Source organism: Sorex fumeus, unplaced genomic scaffold, assembly GCF_029834395.1.
Source record: "Sorex fumeus unplaced genomic scaffold, SorFum_2.1 ptg000002l, whole genome shotgun sequence".
Taxonomy (NCBI): domain Eukaryota; kingdom Metazoa; phylum Chordata; class Mammalia; order Eulipotyphla; family Soricidae; genus Sorex; species Sorex fumeus.
The window spans coordinates 39,028,139-39,051,132 of record NW_026606059.1 but is presented as its reverse complement, the minus strand read 5'-3'; the positions used below and the strand labels follow the sequence as shown (position 1 = coordinate 39,051,132).

Sequence of the window (22,994 nt, the reverse complement as noted above, 5' to 3'; positions counted from 1 at the left end):
CACTGCAAATTTAGTTTACATTAGAGCTTATTTGGCTTTTTATTTTCTATGGGTTTGGATAAATATATAATGACATATTAGTCATTAAACTATTAAATTATCATTAGAGAGTAGTTGCATTGCTTTAAATATCTTCCACATTGCCCTTATTTATCCCTTCTATATTCCCAATTCATTGTTTTTATTTTTTATTGCCTTTTTGGAACTTGCATATTTAAAATCATATAGTAATAGCCTTTTCGGATTTGTCTTATAAATATTATGTATTTTAAAATGCTGTATTTTAGGAACTGTAATTTGTGGGGTTTGCTCAAGTGATGATCTGAAACCCAGAACTTTCTCTTGAAAAATTGTGTTTTGTGGATGATATCTGGTGGTGCTCAGAGCATCTGGTTCTATGCTCAGGGGACTTCTGAATGGACTCAGGGGACCATATAGGATGCCAGAGATTGAACTCTGGTTGGATATGTGGAGGGGAAGTGCACTATCCAATTTACTATGTCTCCAATCCAATCTCTAGGCAATTAGGCAATTCTTTGTCAACTAAACCAGCAGTTCAATGCTGGGGTCCAAGGATGTGTTGCTACTTGGGTCCTGCAGTACCAGAGATTACCCAGGCCATCCTATTAGTGCTCAGAGGCACTTGGTCAGGATTGGGAGAAGGAGAAGTATATGGTGACAGGAATCAAAATGTAATGGACTGCATGGAAGGTATTTGTCTTGACCTCTATATTAACCCTCTGGCCCCACAAATTTCCTACATTTTTTATAGCTTAATAGCTTGTTATTTTTTGTAACAGTAATGTTTGAGCATCTGGATCTATAATAGTTGATTTATTCATTAATTAACTGAAGGATTTTTGGTAGTTTCCAAGTTTTAACAATTATGAATACTGCTTCTATAAACACACAAGTACAAATTTGGAGTAGATATTTTTGTATTTAATATTCCTACTGATGTGCTCTCTTCGGCAGCACATATACTAAAATTGGAACAATACAGAGATTAGCATGGCCCCTGAGCAAGGATGACACTCAAATTTGTGAAGCATTCCATATTTTTTGTATAATTGAAACCCAAGCACAAAAATTTGTAAGTCTACAACTGTACCTCATGGTGTCTCACTAATAAAAATTTTTAAAAAAGCAGGGCGTTTGCCTTGCACGCAGCCAACATGGCCGACCAGAGTTCGATTCCTCTGCCCCTCTCGGAGAGCCCGGCAAGCTACCGAGAGTATCTCGGGACGTATTCGATATGCCAAACACAGTAACAAATAAAATAAAATAAAATAAAAGATTCCTACTGATACAATATTAAGATGACTAGATGTATTTTAGGTATACAATTTTATGCCTCTTAAAAGCACACATTACCATACCACAGCTACCACCAAAGTATCAATATCACTCCATCAAGGTCAATTGAACCCCTGTTCCTCTTGCTCTTCCTTCCCCCTTTCTCTCTGGTAACCACAACATATTAGATTGAATATATGAGCTCTTTTCCATGGGTATTATCTGCTCCAATGTTTTCCTTCGTTATATACCACATACAAATGAAATCATTGCTTTTTTAAATCTTATTTTACTTAACATGACACCTTCCAAGTTCCCATTTATGTTATTGTAGAAGCAAGTTTTGTTTTTTAAAGAAATGAAGTTTTCAAATCCTTAGGGCAATTATGAATAAACATAATCGTTAGATCTTATTGTAGGAGTGTATTTGGTTTTCTAAGCAACAATCAACTGTCTCCCAAAGTAGTTGAACCATCTTAGCATTTCCATAAGCCATTCATAATTTTTTTGTTCTCTGTTTCTGCAAGCACCTGGATTTTGACCATTTTAATAGGTGTGCAGTGATATCACATTAGTGCTTTAAAATTTTTGTTTCCCGGGTGATATTCAATAGGGAATGCTTTTTTCAAGTGATTATTTGTCATATGTATATTTTCTTTTACAATGTGTCTATTCAGTTTTTTGGCCACTTATAATTATCATATGTTTGCTTTTATAATGAAAAAAGTTTTTAATGTAACTTTTGTGCCTTTTGTAAATATCCTTTCCTAAGGTATAACTTGTCTTCTCATTATCTTGACATTGCCTTTGCAGAACAGATGTTTTCAATTTTCTACTTTGCTTTTGCTGGTGATGGTTGAGATCTACCCTGAAATTCTTGACAATATTCCAGCCTTGGGATTTTTGGAGACTCTGGTAGTTTCAATAAATGTGCACACACATTTTGACACTCATTACAGATAAGTGATGTTTATATTTTCTTATCCTTAATCTGGACAGACGTGTACTCACTGAAACACAGAATCCAGTGGAAGTGATGCTACCTAAATTTTGAAGAACAGATTCCTCATTATTCTCTGTTTCAGGATACTGGACTGCAGGGTAAAAAAGTCTTAATACGTCAAAGTAACTGAACTATGAGGAAATCAGGCCACATAACCACAAAAAGGTGTTCCAATTGACAATCAACAATATTCTAGCCAAAATCAACATCAACCCTATTATTCTTATGTGAAGACAAACCATATATTTCTTATAACTAGCCACTAGCAACTGTGCTTTTAATGTGGGTTCCTTAATAAAGACAAGTCATTCATACTGAACCTTGTTTGAAATCCATACTCACAATATAAAACAGTTATTTTGTTATTGTTTTCAGGCCATGACTACCAGTGCTCAGGAGCTATACCAGGCTCAGAGGTCAGAGGTCCTTTTTGGCGGTATTAGAAGATCCATGCAGTGCTGGGGATCAAAATAGGGTCTTGAGGATATGCAAAGAGCTTCCTTTGCATATACCCCACCATTTGAGCTATCTCCTGGCCCCATAGTGGTTATTTTAAACCACTAATTTTGGAGAAATTCATTATGCCTTAATAGTCATTAGAGCATTTTTCTGAGAATTAGTCTTTTTTATTTTTTTATTAGTCCTTTTTCTGAGAAACTCATTTGACACTCACTTGTAATAATTGGGATTGTGTCATTCAGAAAATTGTCTTCATAAAAGTCACCACCTGGGTCTGGAGCAATAGGACAGGGGGTAGAGTGTTTGCCTTGCATGCAGCCAACCTGGGTTTGATCCCCAACATCCCATATGGTCCCCCAAGCTCTGCCAGGAGAGATTCCTGAATGCAAAGCTAGGAGTAACCCCTGAACATCTCCAGGTGTGACCCAAAAAGTAAAAAAAAAAAAGGCACCACCTGGCTAGTTGACTGTCAAAATATTAACCCTTGTTAGGATTTCATAAGTTATACTTTAAAAATAAATGATATAATCTATATCATAGCACAATAACCTAGGCAATTATCTTAGTAATTACAAAATGAATACATCATGTATATTTTAATGCTTAAAGTTGGAACCTAATAATTTATAACTTCACAGTTTCTATCATCTATTTTGACTTATTTTCTGAAAATAGGACTGAGGTGATTTATGGATATGAGTTTTTTTTTTTTAAAAATCAGCACTGTATGAATTTACTTATGTGAATAAGTACTGAAAATCCTTTGATGATTATCAGTAACTCTTATCTAATGAACAACTCCATCTGTTACGCTCATAGTCCTAGAAAAAATTCCAGATAAAAAAGTCACGTCATGCTTCAGGGCAACATAACAGGTTGTTCTGCTGAGTGATCCCTTAGCTACCTAATGTAGATGTGCCAGATTTCTCTTGTGTCAACTGGAGTTTTGAAAGGATTTCTTTTCGTCTTGCTCTTTGGGGTTAACTTCACTTCATGTGCAATATGCAGTGTTATTGAGGGCTATCCAAATATAATCCATGTTCAAAAGAGCTGAATTGTGATAAACATCTTTTCAATGCTAGAAACCTAGTTATTAGTCCAAGAGTTTCTATTTATCCCCCAAAGAGACATATCTTTTCAATACTGAAAATCTAAATATTAGTCCAAGTCTATTATTTTCTAGAGATGTATAACACCCAGACATGGTATATGAACTTAACACCATGAATAAGGACAGTTTTGAGAGTTACCAGGAGAAATAATTTCCTTAAAATATGTTCTATTTCCAAGCTGAGATCTCCAAGCCTGCTCAGATCGGGACTGGGCCTTCTCCATCCAGATCCACCATCTTCCAGTAGGTAGGCGTTACACCCACCAGCTGCCGCTGGCGCCAGGTGGTCCCATCCACGACCAAGACCCAGAGACTATAAAACCCAGCGCCTGGAAGCACGCGGCCGCATTTGAGGCCGCACAAGATCTTATTATCTCGTTTTTACTTTGGAGAAACTGGCAGGCTATAGAAAGTATCCTTCCCTCATGGCAGAGTCTGGCAAACTTCCCGTGTCGCACTCAATATGCCAAATACCAGTAGCAATGATAGGTCTCATTCTCCTAGGCCTGAAAGAGTATTGAATATGGCTCTTTTTAAATCTCATTTCATCATCCTGTTAATCTTCGATTGCCTCGAGCAGGCCCCAGTAACGTCTCTTTCATCCTAGCCCTGAGATTATATTCACGGCTCTTTAGGAGAATGAGACCCATCATTGTTACTGGTATTTGGCATATTTGGGGAGTTTGCCAGACTCTGCCCTGTGGGCAGGCTACATTCAATAGCCTGCAAGTTTGTCCAAAGTAGGAATGAGATAATAAGATGTCATAAAAAAAAGTTCTGATAAGATGTCATAAAAAAAAAGTTCTGATAAGATGATTAAATCTCAGGGCTAGGAAAAAGGAGATGTTACTGGTGCCTGCGCGAGGCAATCAACGAACAACAGGATAATCATGATCGTAATCCAAAGTTTAAAAAAAAATTGTTTGTTTGGTTTTTGGGCCACACATGGCAGGCTTTAGGACCTATTCCCTAACTGCACTGAGAGATCATTATTGGTGGGCTCAAAATTCCATAAGGTGTTCTGAGGATCAAACCCTGGTCAACAATGAGCAAGGCAAGATCCTTACCCATTGTTTTATCTGTACTAATTGATAGAACTACTTCCAAAGTAGTTCTATCAACTCTGGGTACCATAATAATCTTAATTCAGTGAAGGAATAATTAGTACAGGTACTTGATATGTAATCATTAAAAGTGATTTCTTGAATCATTATAACTTTTAAAAGGCAGGGATCATCACTATATTTTTTTTCTAATAGCTAGAGCAAAATTTAAGACATAGTGCATATTTTTGGAGATTTCATGAAACAACAAACACTCATTAATAGGCTATGCTAAAATTATTTGGTGATATCCTTTGTAGTAATTACTTATGAAATTATTGAATAAAAATGAGAGCTTATCTGGATGTCACTAGGAACTGTATTTGCCATGTTTAAGATATATTGTCACTTTAGTATTCTTGCAAAAACCATTCCCTATTTTTAACTGCTTTAGGGGACATCAGCTTGGAATAATCTGACCTCCAGTACTATATTTTACTTTTATGTCATGAAAGTTATAAAAAGGATTTGCCATCTTTTATTAGAACTCCAGCTCTGGTCCTGGCCTTTGTATTTCCTAATTATTCTCAGAGGATGACTTCTTATCAAGGTAGGTTGTTTATGAATAATGTTCTTTGTGTGGCTTCTGTGGCGAACAAGTTAGATTGCTTCTGACATCAGCCAGCAGTAAATTAGCTTCCAATTTGGCTGTATTCTAGGAGACTGAAAGATTTACTTTGTCAACATCCTTGCATCAGGAATAATAACTTCCTTTAGGTTTGATTTGCTTTTTATCTGAAGCACAAGACTCTTTCTAGAGTTCCTAAACAACTTATTTTTGCCACTTAAGACAAAGCATATCTTTCTATACTCTGGGTTGTGAAATTTGTTTTGCTTGTGGATTTTTAAAATATGTATTTGAGGGACTAGAGCAATAGTTTAAAGGGCTAGAATCTATGATTTATATGTGGAAAGTCTGAATTCAATTCCTGGCATTGCATAGTAACAATGAACTGCCAGGAGCAACTGCTGAGCACAAAACCTGGAATAGCCTCTAAGCACCATTGAGTTTGGCACAATTAAAACGTATTTGAACTAATACAGATTAATAATATTCTTTAATAATAAGTTATTCTTGTCTAGAAGGTTTGAATACACAAGATGTTGTGGAATTTGCAGAAGTAAATTAGAAAACAACATGTGAATGATTCAAGTAAAAAATATCAGATTGTAAGTAGATAATATAGTTTGAAGATGTTTAAAAATTTGAAGTTAACATTTGTGGAATATAAAATAGTATAATATGAGAATAACACCTAAGGATGATAGAGATATGGGCCAGGAAGGTTATGCTACAGTTTGGAAGCCACCCATATGCTGGGGGAAAAGGCAGTTGAGATGGAGAAGGTACCACTAAGTAAAGATGATTGGAGGGATCACTCAGAATGGGATATAAGTGCTGAAAGTAGACCAAGGACCAAACATGATGGCCTCCTAGTGTCTGTATTGCAAATCATAACGCCCAAAATTAGAGAGAAAGAAGGAATGTATTTGCCACAGAGGCAGGGACTGAGATGGTGTGGGGGTGGCGGGAGGGACACTGGAAACAATGGTGCTGGAAAATGTGCACTGGTGAAGGGATGGGTGCTTGATGATTATATGACTGAAAAGTAACCAGGAAAGTTTTTGTAACTGTATCTCACGGTGATCCAATAAAATTTATTTAAAAAATTGGAGTTAAAAGATATAACATATAACAATAACTTTTATATTGATACTATTTTTCAGGGACAATCGTTTTTATAAAGTGTGATTCTTAGTAGGAGATTTTAATGACATGCCTGGTATTTTTTTTAAGTGTATCAAGATTAGAAGTGACTGTAAAAGGGCCAGAGAAATAGTGTAATGGGTATTTTATAAAAAACATATTATAGAGGTTCATGAGTTCAGAAACATTCAGGTATTATTTGATAAAAAAAACAGTATCAATACATTTTAAATAACTCACTTGGTTTCAAAGTCTCTCTCAATTTATGCAGTAGTGTTTCTTAAGCTTATTTTGCATTTGAATTTTTTAATATTGTGGCTACAAATTCAGTACATGACTACTTAGAGGAACACAACTGGTTCAAGGTAAAATAAAATAATTTATGTGAATCCCAAAGGCTGCCTTAAAAGTCATAATATCTACATTAAAAATATAGTAAAGCATTCAAATACTTTATAGTAGAGAACATGTTTTCTCATTTTAAAAGATGGCATTCTGCCAAACTGGATGATTTGTTTTCATTAATGCAACTGCTAAACAATCTGTTTCTGTGTGTTTCTATTCTTGTTTCTGTGAGTATTGTCATGATCGTATCATGATGTGGAGTTTATACTTCTTTGGACAGTGCTAGTCAAAAAGCAAGCAGGAGTGAGGAGGAGACCTAGTTTAGCAAGAAGAAATTCGGCTTAGCCCGGGAGTGCTGTGCTATGTAAAGCAGAAACAATGACTTGAAAAGAGGATTTACTGTTGGAAATAAAACCAAAGCCTGATTCTGGAAATGCATACCAAAATATAGCTTCAGAAAGGCAAAGTAGATATTGAGGGAGAATGGGAAGTGGGTCAGATTGTCTAAAAAATACATATGATGGAAGGAAACTAGACAAAAGAGGAACAGTACCCAGCAGCTGAGAAATGAGCAGGCAATTAAAAAAATAGGTCAGTCATTAAGATGAAATGTTAGGCAACTTTCTGCCTTAGACTGCAATGTCCTGTACAAATAATGAGTAAAATACTGATGGATGAAGATGTTCTGAGTACTCAAAATACTAGAAATGAATATTCTATAAAAGGACAAAGAAGTGATACCCAGTTCTATGATCAACCACAAGAACAACTGATGCACTTTATCATCTCCTATGTGTCAGACTCTGAACTAAGCAATATATATATTCTCATTTAATCTTAAATGCTATTTTAGAGAATCAATATAAGAGAGGAATTATAAGGCTAAGGCGCATACAGCAGGAGCACGAGTAGCACGGGCATGCTTTGGAATCCAGAATAGGATACAGAGAGTTGCAGCAGTTTTTTTTTTAATTTGGGAGAATTGTTCAAGGAAATGGCTTTGAAGTTAGATGATTAGATTTAACTAAAGTCAAGTGTTGAACTAAATACCAGGATCTGGATAGTGGTCTTTGGCATGATGGAGTATACCAGTCAGATGGAACTCAGATAGTTTACTTGGATACTTAGAAAGTGCTGGGAAAACAAAGAAGGCTGATAGGGTTAGATGGAAACTGAAATCCATTCAACTATTACTCTATAAATTTAGTGCCTATAACCATAGATAGCATTACCTCAAATATTTTTTGTTGATATAAAATAAAATGATACAGGTAATAGACTGATACTTCCTGAAATTTCGTAGAATCCTCATGAACAATAGGTCTCTTTATGTTGAATAGTTCTTTAGTATTGAATTCAAAATACATTATAGACAAAATTTTTCACTCCAAAATTTATTTCTTATATGAAATTATTTCCCATGTTTGTTTTAATAGACAGATAACAGGTTTTGTGTATCACTTAATCACTAAATCACTACTTCCACTACCCAGCCGTCGCCACACTCCAGGACGCTTTCCGGACCCACACGGCAGCTCCGGCCGAGACCCATGCACAACTGAAGACCCACAGAACAAGATAAGTGGAACTCTCTGAGACCTTGGACTCCAGGCTCGGCGGACCCAGGGACAGAGCTTCTCTGCTTGCTCCCACCACCACAGGTGACAAAGGGATTCTAATCAGGAGCCCCACCCTACCCTGCCCTGTCTGCTTCCATCAACCACCCAGGGATCGAATTGTGCACAGGAGACCCACCCTACCCAGATAAATACCCCACTGGCAGATTTCCACTCTCGACACTACTTCCACTACCCAGCCGTCGCCACACTCCAGGACGCATTCCGGACCCACGCGGCAGCTATATCATGCTGCATATATTTTAATTTCTTGTGTAATTAAATAATATAAAATTTATTCTCTCTCCTATTGAGGGTGGTCAATATAATAATTTTACCCCAAAGCTTTAAAATTTAAGACACACTATGTTCTAAACTCAAAAAAAAAAAAGCTCAAAAAAACATTGCAATTCTATGAGGAAAAAAATCATTTAATTTCTACAAATGGAACCAGAAGTGTGAAACATAGTTGTTTATGCCCTTAATTTTAATATAACTTCATTGTGTTTTAAAAATAATAATATTTCATAAGCAGGACAATATAGTTTACATTTTATTCACCTTTTTGTCTTTTTCCTAAGACTCAAAGTAAGGGACTTGGAGAGAGCTAAATAACAAAAGACAGACTTGATGGTTCAATCTCTGGCACTGCCCACATGGCCAGTGCAATTCCAATATTTGTGCTGTTTAGAATTTCCTGATCTAGCAAAAAAATTGAACTACCTCCAGAAAGCATTGCAGCCACATACACATGTACTGCAACCAAATATGTGACCTCTTTCATTGCAACAAAAATAACAACAATGGAATGGCCAGAAAAGGAGAACATTTTAAATGATTTTGTTTTTAAAAATCACTGAAAAATTAATAGAATAGGAAAATTAAGATGCATATAAATAGCTATCCAAATAGAACTATTAATTACTTTTCCTTACTTCACCAAGTATTATTGGGAAGAATTAATTTTTTTCTTTATTATCACAATTAAGGTATTTTTCCTAAAGAAAACAAAAAGTGTTTTTAATATGTTTACTTATTTTTCTAATTAATTAATTTTGGCAGTACTTGGCCTTGTAAATGCTTGTCATGTTCTCTACCAGTTGAGTTATTATTATCTTGGTCTCGTACATATTCTTAAAGATTCAGTTATACAGATAAATTGTGATCACATATGTTTCTTCAATTAACTGACTAATTTTAAAGGCAACCAACAAACACTAGAACACTAATCTCTTTGAAATATTTAGCTAAATGTTGGTACATTCAATTTTTTATGTCAACAAAAAAATTGTTGACATAAAACAATTTCAACAAAATCAAAGGCCTTCTTTAAATATGATCCATCTCAACAAAATCAAAGGCCTTCTTTAAATATGATCACTTGACATCAAGTTACTCATCAATTTGCTTGAGCGGGAGCCAGTAACGTCTCTATTTGTCCCTGCAGCATGCTAGTGTAGCCCAATTGCGTCTGCTTGTTCTAGGAACACGAAGAGCCTCAGACCAATCATTCAGGGTATTGACGAAGAGTCTGACCATCTGTTAGGTGGGCAGCACACAATCTTTAGACGTCCCGTGGAATCCACTCGGTAATGGCTCTAGTCCAGTGGACATCTCCAAATCTCATTAGGTGTCCATCCCATCTGATTTTTGACACCTTGGCAAAAGAGACAGCGTCCCTGATTTTTTATCATCCACAGAGGTTGGAACTCCGGATTCTTTCTCTCATTTGAGTGAAGCATGATACTCCAAGCATAGCTTTTTCAATTCCTCTTTGGGAGACCCGAATAGCATTCTCATCCTGTTTTCGTAGGGCCCAGGTCTCTGAGGCATATGTTAATGCAGGAAGAACAGTGGAATCTAAGAGATGTGCCCAGAGCCGGAGGTTCTTCATCCTCTTAGCTATTTCTTCAATGCTCCTGAAGGCATTTCAAGCCACTCTCTTCCTCCTGCATAACTCAGGTGCCACGTCATTCATCATGTTGACTTCTTGACCTAGGTACACATAACTGTTGCATTTGGAGATGGTCGTTCCGTTGAGAGCGAATGGAACGTCAGGAAATAGACCATTTCTCATAAACGTCTTAAGATTCAGTTTTTGTCTGACTTTTCCAAACTCACGGTCAAAGTCGGCCAGTAAAATGAGCAGCTTGGCTAATGTTTGGTGTTATTAGACCGATGTCATCAGTGAAGCAGAGGTGATGTAGCTGCTGACCGTCTATCTTCACTCCCATTCCTTCCCATTCCAGTCATCACATGACGTTCTCAAGGGTGGCACTGAAGAGTTTCGGTGAAATGTTATCACCCCGCTGAATTCCTCTCTTGACATGGATGATCACTTCTTTGTAGAATGGTGAGATTCTGGTAGTGAATCCATAATACAGTTCAGGGTGGATCCTGATGTATTGAGTTTGAATGTCTTATTTGGCCAGGACTTCGATGACCGCTTCCATCTTAACAAAATCAAAGGCCTTCTTTAAATCAATGAACATTAGACAGAACTTTAGACAGGGCATCTTGAACTATTGGGTAACATTGCTTTGTCCCTCTACAAGAAGCTTAGGTTTTATCTGGTTACACCCATTAATCTGGTTACACCCATCACAGTGCTCCTGGAGCACTTCTATTTCCATTGTGTTTATCTGTAAATAGTCTTCCCTATGCTCTCCTTCCCACCCAGTTAATCAGCTTTCCCCTTATTCAGACTTTGTTAATTTGTAAGATCAGTTTCCCAGAAATCTATGATTTTATATGTATGAGTGAAATATTGTCTTTCTCCTCTCCTTATGCCTTATGAACATTTTACCTTAAAGTAATATCCTTTTTGTATAGATACAGGAAGAACGTTAACATCATGCTTTATAACTTAGGATTTGATTGGCCTTGAATATTATTCACTCCCGGGCATCTGCTTTCTCGACTTAAGCCTCAGTTGCCCTTAGTTCCTAACACCCCAAAAGCAGGGTCCCGACGAGGGACTGAATGGACCCAGGGCAAGCGGTGAGCTACCCTGGCAGCGAAATGGGCCAGACCAAAGTGCCACAATTCTTAACTATAAGTTAAGAGTTTGATCATAGACAAATGCTGTCAGGATCCAAAGTAACGACAAGACTAGGATCCTGCTAGGGGTGGGAAAGACTATCTGGCCTGAGCACCGTAGTCTGAGATCGAGATGGCCCTAGGAGAGCAATTCTATAGGTTTAAGATATTTCTTACTGTATCCATACAAAATGATTTATATTATATTCTTATATGCTTGTCGGATCTCCACCCCTATTGATTGTGACCGCACCTATGTGTAATTGTTCCCCAATTCCTCTTGGAAAGAGATATAATGAGACTGTAGATTGGGCAGGGGGGGCAGAGACGAGGAGAGACAGAGAGAGACAGGAGCAGAGAGACAAGAGAGACTGGTGTAAATGGAGAGAGGAATGGAATAAACTACGACTAACACCTACCAGCCTGGCCCTCGTTCCTTCCTCCGCCTGACCATCGCCATCGACCTCTCCGGGGTGGGAGAGGGGTGAGACTACCGAACGCGGGCGGCGGGAGAGATAGAGCCACCGCTGCTGTGTGTGCCGTGCGCCCCTTTTTGTGTGAGTTTACACATTGAACTCCTGAGAAACCTCAATGAGCTTGGTTATCATGTGGATATGGTCGATCGTGCTGAATCCTTTTTGGAACACTGCTTGCTCACATGGTTGTCCTTCATCTAGTGTTCTGCCAATTCTATTCAGGATGACTGGAGTGAACAGCTTGTAGATGGCAGACAACAGAAAGATAGGGCAATAGTTGCCAATGTAGTGGATATCTCCCTTCTTGTACAGTAGAACAGTCCTGCTGATTTTCCATTGGGACGGAACCTTGCATTCAGACAAGTAGCATGTGAAGAGCTGAGTCAGTGTATTGATGAGTACTGATGGCAGATTCTTCAGGTGTTCGGGGCTGACCTTGTCTGGGCTGGATGCTGTTCACTTCTTTACCCACGAAAAGGTATGTCGGATTTTGGAAGGGAGAACTTTGGGAACGACATATCCATTCTACGGAATTTGGTATGTGGGCAGGTGGACGTAGCTATCAAAGAGATTCGGGTAGAAGTCATGAATAATCTTCTCATTGCCCTTCTGGAAGATGTAATACATCCATCAGTACATCGGAGGGCAGTCATCTTGGTCTTGTAGTTGGCGAAGGACAGGCGGACGTTGTGAATGGTTTTCCTGGCTTCTGCCACATCTGCCAGCCCTGCTGCTCTTCTCTGTTTGAGGTTTTCCTTGATCTCTTCTCTATACAGTTTTGTGAGCTCGAATGTTGCTTGAGGTTGCCAGAGGGTTGCACCAAGCCAAATTGGTGAATGGTCTCAAGAGTTTTTGAAGACAGGAGTCATTTTGTGTGTCTCTCTCTCTCTTTGCACAATCATGCAGGTGCTGAACCAGTCAATCTTATTCCTCGTCGATGTTGTCAATGGCAGCATCTTCCCATGTTGCCACAATAGTACCAAAGATCTCCCAGTTGGTGGTTGTTCTGGGAGTTCTCTTCTTAAACTTTGTAGCCCTTTCTCCACACTCTGTGAAGTAGTGAAGGAGACGGTGGTCTGATCCCGTTTGGAATTTTGGGACAACAGACATTGGTCAGGCAAGACCATCGATTGAATATGATGTGGTCAATTTTGTTGTGGAACCATCCACTGGGAAACTCCCATGTCCAGTGTTCAGATTTGACCTTCTGGAACTGTGAGTTACCATGGATGTTGTTGGTCGACATGATGAACTCAGACACTCTCTCACTCTGTTTGTTCCATTCTAGGCCATGGCTCCTGATGTGGAGTTTTTCGGCTGATCTTCTCAATCCTTTCTTGGCATGAAAATCACCGACAATGATCTTGTAGATTAGTGTGGTCTTCTTTATAGAACTTCTCCAGCCCCATGTAGAACTTCTCAATTTCTCCTTCATCATAATTGAGTGTTCGTGCATAGACAAGGAAGATAGAAACTGTCGGCAGTGCGCCATGTCTATTCAAGTGTAATCATCCAATTTGGGTTGTTGAGCATTTGAATGGATCAATGCTTATGACCAAGTTCGTATTGACAAGGACACTGATACTGCAGATGCCTCTTTTGTTGCATGTTTTGAGGAACAGTTCTTCTCCAGTGTCGAAAACGGCATGATATGATTGGTCTCAATCAGACCAATGATGTCATACTTGATCTTTTGTGCTTGTACCATCAGTCCTCAATGGACGCATCCAATGCCAGCATACGTGCATTGAAAGTACAGACAGTCATTTTTGTCCTTCTTCGTTTTGGCAACCTATTTCAGCCTTGAGATTTTATCAGACTCTCCTTCCTCATCCTTCTTAATGCTGTCATATTGGTGGCTTTTTCAGGGTCAGGGGAATGAGACCCATTGCAATTACTGCTTTTGGCATATCCAATATGCCATGGATATCTTGCCAGACTCTGCCGTGTGTGCGGGATATCCTCAGTATCTTGCCAGGCGCTCTGAGAGGGATAGAGGCTTTTAGGGTGGCCTCTAATTGCTGTTGCAGGTGTTTCCATGGTTCAAACCCCATTTGAACCCTATCAAATATGGTACAGTAATCTTGGAAGATGTGTCCTGAAAGCATTCTGGAGCATGGCAGCAGCTGGGTAGTGGAGATAGTGGAAGTAGTGGAGATCTGCCGATGAGGTATTTATCTGGTACCAGTTAGTGTGGGTCTTCTGTGTGTAATCCCTGGGTCACCAGAGGTTGGTGGAAGCAGACAGGGCAGGTAGGGTGGGGTTTCTGGTTTTAATCCCTTGGTCGCCAAAGATTAGTGGGAGCAGGCAGAGCAGGTTCCCGGATCCTGTTGTAGGAGGAGGAAAGAAAAGAGAAGGGAAGAAAATGTAAAAGAAAAGAGAGGAGGTGGCATCATACAGTAAGAAAAAAAAATTAAGATGCTATACTCTGGCCTTAAAGATGAAGGAGTAGGACAAATCAACAAAGACCTTTAGCAGGGCTGGAGCGATAGCACAGCAGGTAGGGCATTTGCCTTGCACACGGCTGATCCAGATCGATTTCCATAATCCCATGTGGTCCCCTGAGTACTGCCAGGAGTAATTTCTGACTGCATGAGCCAGGAGTAAGCCCAGTGCATTGCCGGGTGTGACCCTAAAAGAAAAAAAAGACCTTTATCATTTAGAGACTTAACAACAAGTCTCACGATGGAGATGTTACTGGGCCCGCTCAAGTAAATCGATGAATAATGGGAGGACAGTGACCGTGACCGTGAAACAAAGATAAGGGATCATTTCTGCTTCTACAGACCTCTGAAAGGATACAGCTTTACCAACATCTTGATTTGAGACCCAAAAAGCATATTTTGAATATCTAATTATCACACGAGATTCAAAATTTTTTAGCCATTACAGTTTTGGGCTGGAACAATAGCACAGTGGGTAGGGCATTTGTCTTGCACCTGGCCGACCCAGGTTCAATTCCTCCACCCCTCTCAGAGAGCCTGGCAAGCTACCAAGAGTATCCTGCCCCCACGGCCAAGTTTGGCAAGCTACCTGTGATGTATTCGATATGCCAAAAACAGTAACAGCAAGTCCCACAATGGAGACATCACTGGTGCTCACTCGAGCAAATTGATGAATAACGGGAGGACAGTGCTACATTGCTACATTGGTTGTGATTTGTTTTAGCAACAATAGGAAAGTAATATATTCGTTCATCTTTTTTCCCTGATCAGACTGTGGATTCCATGAGGTCAATGGCATTCATGATCCCTAAAGGAGATCCTATAGCATGCTAAGGCACAAAATCAATGTAGTATATAAAGAAATGCTTAAAAATGTCTTAGTAACATGAACAAATATTTTTATTATGTAAAAATAAATTACATTTGGGATAGTAATATCCAGACACCAGGTTCAAAGCTTAAACCCCATATGACCAACTGTTGTGGGTAAAGTGTCCTGAAGGAGTGTAACCCACTTGTTTGCTTCTTAGCTTCCATAATTCCTCTCCATCTCAGTTTCTACTCTGCACAGCTATTTGGAGCTCCAGTTTACCTACTAGATTGGATGCAACCTAATTTGAACCAATTTTTGCTGAAATGAACTGCAAAAATTAAATCTTTTCATGTGTTTCAGCTTACATTTTAGCATTCTTCATCCTTTTGCTTTATATTTGTGATGTCAGCTGGCCTTGAAAACTCCAAACTTACAATAAATTTTTGATAATCTTATCAATAACATGTGTACACCCATTTTTTGGGAGAAGGGGGCCACACTCAGTATTGCTTGGGTCTCACTCCTGTTTCTACACTCAGAGGTCATTCTGGCAAGCCAGGTGGACCATATGAAATGCCGGGAACTGAACCCCAGTTGGCTGCATGCAAGGCAAGCTCCCTACTCACAGTACTATTACTCTAGTCCTGAAATGAGTCTTTTCCAATAAGATTTGCAAGAGAATTTACAAATCTTTCACATTTGATGATATTTGTTTAGCATGTAATTCCCATTTTTGTTTGCCCTTGGTATATTTGAATTGTTCCTTCTTTTTATCCCTTAGACATACTTTTATCTTTAATTCAGCTTTCAGATTTAATTTTTGTTTTGCTTTGTTTTCTTTTCATTTTAAAGAAATTTATGAAGAAATTCTGGGTTTTATTTTTATTGTTTTCATTGGTATGAGAAGAGGGTCCATTGCATTTCCTTTTGGCAGGACTGACTACTTGCCCCACTCTATAGCACCATATTTTCTTCTCATGTTATCTAAATATTGAAAGCTTAACATACAACTTCCCAGATTTCACAGAAGCTATTTTAAATAGCTATATATTTTTTTGATGCCAGGAATCAAACTTGCTTTATTATCTTTTTAGTGCCTACTATATACTTAATGTTTGCTATTAATTATCTCATTTCTTCCCCCCCCCCTTTTTTTTTTACAGTTGTAGATTTACAAATTTTTGTGCTTGAATTTCGATTATACAATGATCAGATACCCATCCCTCCACCAGTGCCCATTTTCCACCACCATGGATAATATCCCCCCACCCCCCCATCCCACCCTGCCTCTGTGGCAGGGCAATCCCCTGTGTTCTCTCTCTCCTTTTGGGTGTTGTGGTCTGCAAAAGAGGCATTGAGTGGCAAACATGTTCAGTCCATAGTCTACTTTCGACATGCATCTCCCCTCCTGGGAGGATCCTCCAAACACCCTTTATTTGGTGCTCCCTTCTCTATCTGAACTGCCCTTTCCTCTAGGATACCCGGCTGGCCTCTAAGTTATGGAGTAATCCTCCTGGTGCTGATCTCAGCTATTCTTGGGTATTAATCTCATACTTTGTTACTTTATATCCCCCAGATGAATGCAATCTTTCTATGTCTATCCCTCTCTTTCTGACTCATTTCGCTTAGCATGATACTTTCCATATTGTACCACTTGTATGTAAATTTCATGACTTCATCTTTTCTAAGAGCTACATAGTACTCCATTGTGTAGATGTACCAAAGTTTCTTTAACCAGTCATCTGTTCTTGGGCATTCAGGTTTCTTTCAGTTTCTGGCTATTGTAAAGAGGGCTGCAATGAACAAACAAGTGCAGATGTCACTTCGACTATACATTTTTGCCTCTCTGGGATATATTCCCAGGAGTGGTATTAAATAGCTATATTTTTTAAGTGGCAGAATTTTGTTAAAATAATTAATGCTTCTTAAAAATACCATTTTCCTTCACCATTTAACTAAACTACAATTATTTCATTGTAAGAATTACCACCGTTCATATAACAAGACAAAAAGTTACCAAATAACTAAAACAATAGGTGAAAGGTATCAAATAACTAACAAAGACAAACTTTCTGTAATTTTTAAAGGTGAACTTGCCATAAATCACTATATTCAGGCCATAGGAGATACTTTTGTGCCTGAAGTATACATGAGTTACTGTTATATTCTTAGGTCATACTTTCACTTTGACTGTATAGTAGCAAACTAAGTTTAGAATTGCTTGCTAAGTTTTTCTTTAAGGTATCAAAAGCCAAATATCTTTCTTTAACTGTTACTTAAAACACCATCAGGAAAGAATAACATCCTAAATACAGATTTAGTTTTATGATGATCAAATGAAGAGAATTTATATATGCAATCTGAATTAGAGTGGCTTCTGGGAGGTGATGAATATAGAAACCTCATTTATGCTGTACACTGATTATGATATCATCTTTATCCAATAATCCAAGGAATCAACATTGCTATTTTTGAACAAAAGATAGAAAACAACCTAAAATTACTTAGGTTGCAATTAAGAGTTCTATTTTTATTAGAGACTTGAAATAACTCCAGGAAAAAATTTGTGAATTTACAGAGTATGATTTTGTTTTATGTGGTAGAATTCCACTTTAGAAAATGAAAATCATTGTATAAAGCCATCAATATTAAGCAAAGAGTCAGATTTAATTAGCTGTCAGAGAGAAATTAAGCTCTCTACCAAAAAGAAAGTGTGACTCTGAAACTGTTTATAAATACACTATTTTAATATCAAACAAAAAATCTCTTGTATAATGTTGCCTAAGTGCAAAAGAAATTTATAAAATGTCCACTAAAATATCCATCATAATTATGTTTCAAGTTTATATAGTTTCGAGTTGAAAAACCCAATGACTAGATTTTCTCCAAAACCTAATATATATCATTTTTAAAATTTTTTCTACCATGTAAATTTAATGAGGCTTAAATTTGTGTCAAAAGAAAATCTGACTACTTAAAGCATCAAATTAAATCCAAGCAGGTTTTCATTTTGATTAGAGGGAGGGAGTAGAATTGGAGCTGGAAGAAATATGAGATTTGAATTTTGCATTAATGTTTCTTTAGGTTTAGTCAGTCAGAAGACATACTCTGGATGTATTCTATCTATGAAAAAATAGGAAAAGAAATAAGAAAATATAGTGGAAGATGCTGCTACATAAAATCCCAAAAATAAATACATATTTTGCATAGTATAGACTAGTATCCATTATTATTATCTAAAATGATATAACTGAAGGGAAAATACACATGCCCTACCATTTCTTCCCCTAAAACTTATCAATAATAATAGGCATTCACCTTATTTGTAGTTAAACAAATAGAATTGAAAAAAATAGTAAATTAAAAAAATTAAAAATACTTATTAATTTATTTTAGTTAGAGGGTCACACAAATGTTGTTCAGGCGCTACTGCTGATTAAGTGCTTGGGGTTCACATGTGGCAGTTTGGGGACCAGGTGTTGACAGAAACCGAACATCAACCTCCTACATGCAATCCATGTACGCCAACTCTTTGGGTTATCTCCCGGGCCCAATATGGCCATTTTAAAAATAAGTTTGTAGAAATAAATTTAACATCATCATATTTGATACCTAATAAAGTTAAATTACTGATTAGGAAAGTGACTGATTGTCTAGCAAATTAACAATTTTCTTACTGTGGAAAGATAGTATAAGAGGTAAGATGTTTGTCTTGCATGTAGATGCTCCTCTTTGGTCCCCAGAACCTCATACCAACACTGTGAAGATTTGCCCCTACCCACAGGTCTAGGAATAATCTCTGAATGCCACCAGAAATGGTCCCAAAACAAAAGAAAAATTTCCCTAGAATCAACTTAAAACTTCTACCTCAATAATTCTTAATATTGGTGCAAAGTTGTATGTACTAAGTTTGAAAAGTAATCAGATTTCTATAATAACACTACGGTTTTTCTTTAGTATCATACAGTAAATGATGGTTGGGTATGAACCTTTATTAACATAAAGAAAAGATAGATGATTTTCCCCTTTTCAGCACTAATCTATGGACAAAATAGGCAAAAAAAATCAAGCTTTTTAAGCTGCCTTATTTAAATATCAAAAATAATCTTACTAAATTATCCTTGACTTCAAAAACACAATATTCGTTCTACTTAAAAGTTCAATAGAAGATAGAAAAATAACAGGGAAATAGACATTTTACTTTTTCATTGTCACAAATATTTTTATCATGTAATAATAATACCAAATGTTTATTATGGGTGCCTTTCGTTTAGATTATTTTATTTTACAGATCCCACACACATCAGAGTAGAGGTATATGGGGCCCAGGGCCATTCCCCCATGCTATGGTGCTAGGCTTAGTGCTGGGGATCATACCGTGTGAGGAATTACAAAGTTGAATCTGGGGCCTACTTCATGCTAGGCTTCTTCTCTATCACTTGAGTTTGTTCCCTGGACTTTTAACTGCCATTTAACAAGAAAGATATTTTGCTCAAGACGTACTCAGATTCAGAGTAACCATACATGTCAGCCATCTTCGCTTTAGAGTAATTTTCCCGTTACATTATGCATGCACCAGAACATAAAGCCAATCTTGGGGACTGGGGAGAGCACAGAGGGTCGGGCTTTTGCCTTGCACATGGCCAAAGTAGGCTTAATTATTGGCAAGCCCCACCAGGAGTAAAGCCACAGCCAAGCTTAATTATTGGCAAGCCCCACCAGGAGTAAAGCCACAGCCAAGCTTAATTATTGGCAAGCCCCACCAGGAGTAAAGCCACAGCCAAGAGTAAGCCCTGAGCACCTCCAGGTGTGGTCCCCAACAACAATCTGAATTCAAATAGACAGTGAGTGTTGGGGGATGTCAGGGCTGACCTGGTAGTACTCCAAGCTACCAGGACCACCTCCCGTGCTGCCGGTTGGGCCTTATGCAGGTTCAATCCGCACTATCCTCAGAACTGAACCCTCGTCCGCCTTGCATGCGGCCTGACTGCTGGGTATCTCCTCAGCCCAGGATTGCACCACTTTAACCATATTTCAATTGTTCTTACATAAAGTCAAACTTCTAAATCTTGGAGAAAGTTCCCACTCACCATTTAACTGCACACTGGACAAGAAAGCGTGGGAAACTATCCTAAGTTCTCCATGAATTTGTAGGATTTTCAAACAGTGCTGGAAATAGTGTTGTGGTCACATGGTAGAAGTCTAAGTACTATAATGCCTGGATTCAGAGACGAAAATAGGATTTTGTCAAATACACTTGATTTAGAGGGAAAAATTATCTCCTCAAAACTCCCAGTGACAAAGTTTGTTAACTGTCATGCCTTACAATCATTAGCTAAGCAAAAAATTCTGTTCGTTATAGCATTACATTCATAGAAATAATAGACATATTTAATATATATACACATACGATAACAACTCAGTTAAAGTTATGTAAAATGTTTAACAGGAATGACTTTATTATGAAAATATATTAAAAACTCTTCAAAAGATTTAATATCATAGCCCTAAGATGATGAAAAAAGTTAAATAGTAATTTTTATTTCTTCATTCAGTTGCTACATTTTCTACTCTATCAATTAAGTTTACAACATAGATTAAGGAAATATTAAAAAATATTCATTAGTAAAAATATTTTGAAAGATAATAAAACACCATTTTATGATCAATTTATTATTTTAATTAAATTATTAGTTTAATTCATTAAATAATAACGTTACTATTTAATAAAATGCTAATTAAATTTTAACCAAAGCAAATATTACTTTGAATAGTTTTTCATAGACTATCTTTTACATGAATATTAAAAACCAATTTTTTAAAAAATCACTTACTTGTGTTGATGAGCTTAAAAAGTAAAAATAAAATCTTTCATTTTTATAAACTTTATGAATGAATAGAAAGTTTGTAATTCAAGAAAAAATATTCTTCTTAAGATTTTTAGGATATAAAGATACATTTCCTGGGAATTCTAGTTTTTTGAGTGGTAAATAAATAATAAATTAACAATGATTTGGAAAGAAAAATAAATATTAATTACACAACATATATGAATAAGATGAATACTTCTTTATTCTACATGCTAGTATCCTCTTTTACTAATATCTACTATCCTCAATGGGCTGGAGCGATAGCACAGTGGTAGTGCGTTTGCCTTGCAGGCAGCCAACATGGCCGACCAGAGTTCGATTCCTCCACCCCTCTCGGAGAGCCTGGCAAGCTACCGAGAGTATCTCGCCCACACAGCAGAGCCTGGCAAACTACCCGTGATATATTTGATATGCCAAACATAGTAACAACAAAATGTCTCTAATGGAGACATTACTGGGCCCGCTCGAGCAAATTGATGAACAACGGGAGGACAGTGACAGTGACTATCCTCAATAATCAAAAGATGCTAATAAAAGTAGGCTTATCCTGTGTAAACTCAAAAAGAGACGGCAGCGGTGGCAGTCTATCTCTCCCGCTGCCTGCATTTGGTAGTCTCACGCCACTTCTGCCATCCCGGGGAGGTCAATGGCGATGGGCAGGTGAAGGACGGAATGAGGGCCAGGCTGGTTGGTCTTAGTTGCTGTTTATTCTAATCCTCTCTCCATTCATTTCTGTCTCTCTCTTCTGCCTCTCCTCCTGCTTTTTCCTCCCCCATGCTACTTCATTCTCCTCCTCAATCCCCCTTCATTCTCTTTCTCACTCTGGAATCTGGATCCCCTTTCTCCTTCTCCTTCTGGAGTCTGGATTCTGATCCCAATTCCCTTTCTCCTCTTGCTCTGGAGTCTCAATTCTGATCCCCCAGCTCACTCTTACAGTCTAGTTAAATCCCAAAGCATGAGGGGTTGGGGTAACAATTACACATAGGTGTGGTCACAATCAATAAGGGTAGAATTCTTTTCCTCCGGGAAAGCCGCTTCTAAGACAGATTGTCATTATCAGATTGACCCACCCTAGAGTGAAATCCCCTGAGTGTGTTTCTCCTCTCCTTGTCCAACAAACATATAAGCAAACATAATATAAATCATTTTTATGGATGTAGTAAGAAATACCTTAAACCTATAGAATTGCTTTCCTAGGGCCATCTCAATCTCAGACTACAGTGCTCAGGCCAGATTAGTCTTTCCTATCCCTAGCAGGGTCCTAGTCTCGTCGTTACTTTCGGATCATGACAGCATTTGTCTATGATCAAGCTCTTAACTTATAGTTAAGAATCGTGGCACTTTGACCTGGCCAATTTCGATGCCAGGGTAGCTCTCTTCTTGCCCTGGGTCCATTCAGTCCCTCGTTGGGACCCTGCTTTTGGGGTGTTCGGAACCAAGGGCAACTGAGACTTAAGTCAAGAAAGCAGATGCCCAGGAGTGAATGATATTCAGAGCCAATTAATTCCTAAGTTACAAAGCATAATGTTAACGGTCTTCCTGTATCTATACAAAAAGGGCATTGATTTAAAGTAAACTATTCAAAAGACATAAGAGGAGAAAGGCAATATTAACTTACAATACAATTTCAGTGTCCTAGAAGGATCTGACATCACAAATTAACAGATTCTGATTAGGGGGAAAAGCTGATTAACTGGTTGGGGAAGAGAG

General features: G+C 37.8%; 1 non-coding gene across 1 annotated transcript; it reads left to right on the top strand.

Annotated features, from left to right (window-relative positions):
• Positions 1–959: 959 nt before the first annotated feature.
• On the top strand, positions 960–1,063 carry LOC130022926 (U6 spliceosomal RNA). The gene has a single exon (XR_008792335.1). It is a non-coding gene; the product is annotated as a U6 spliceosomal RNA (small nuclear RNA).
• The last annotated feature ends 21,931 nt before the right edge of the window (positions 1,064–22,994 follow it).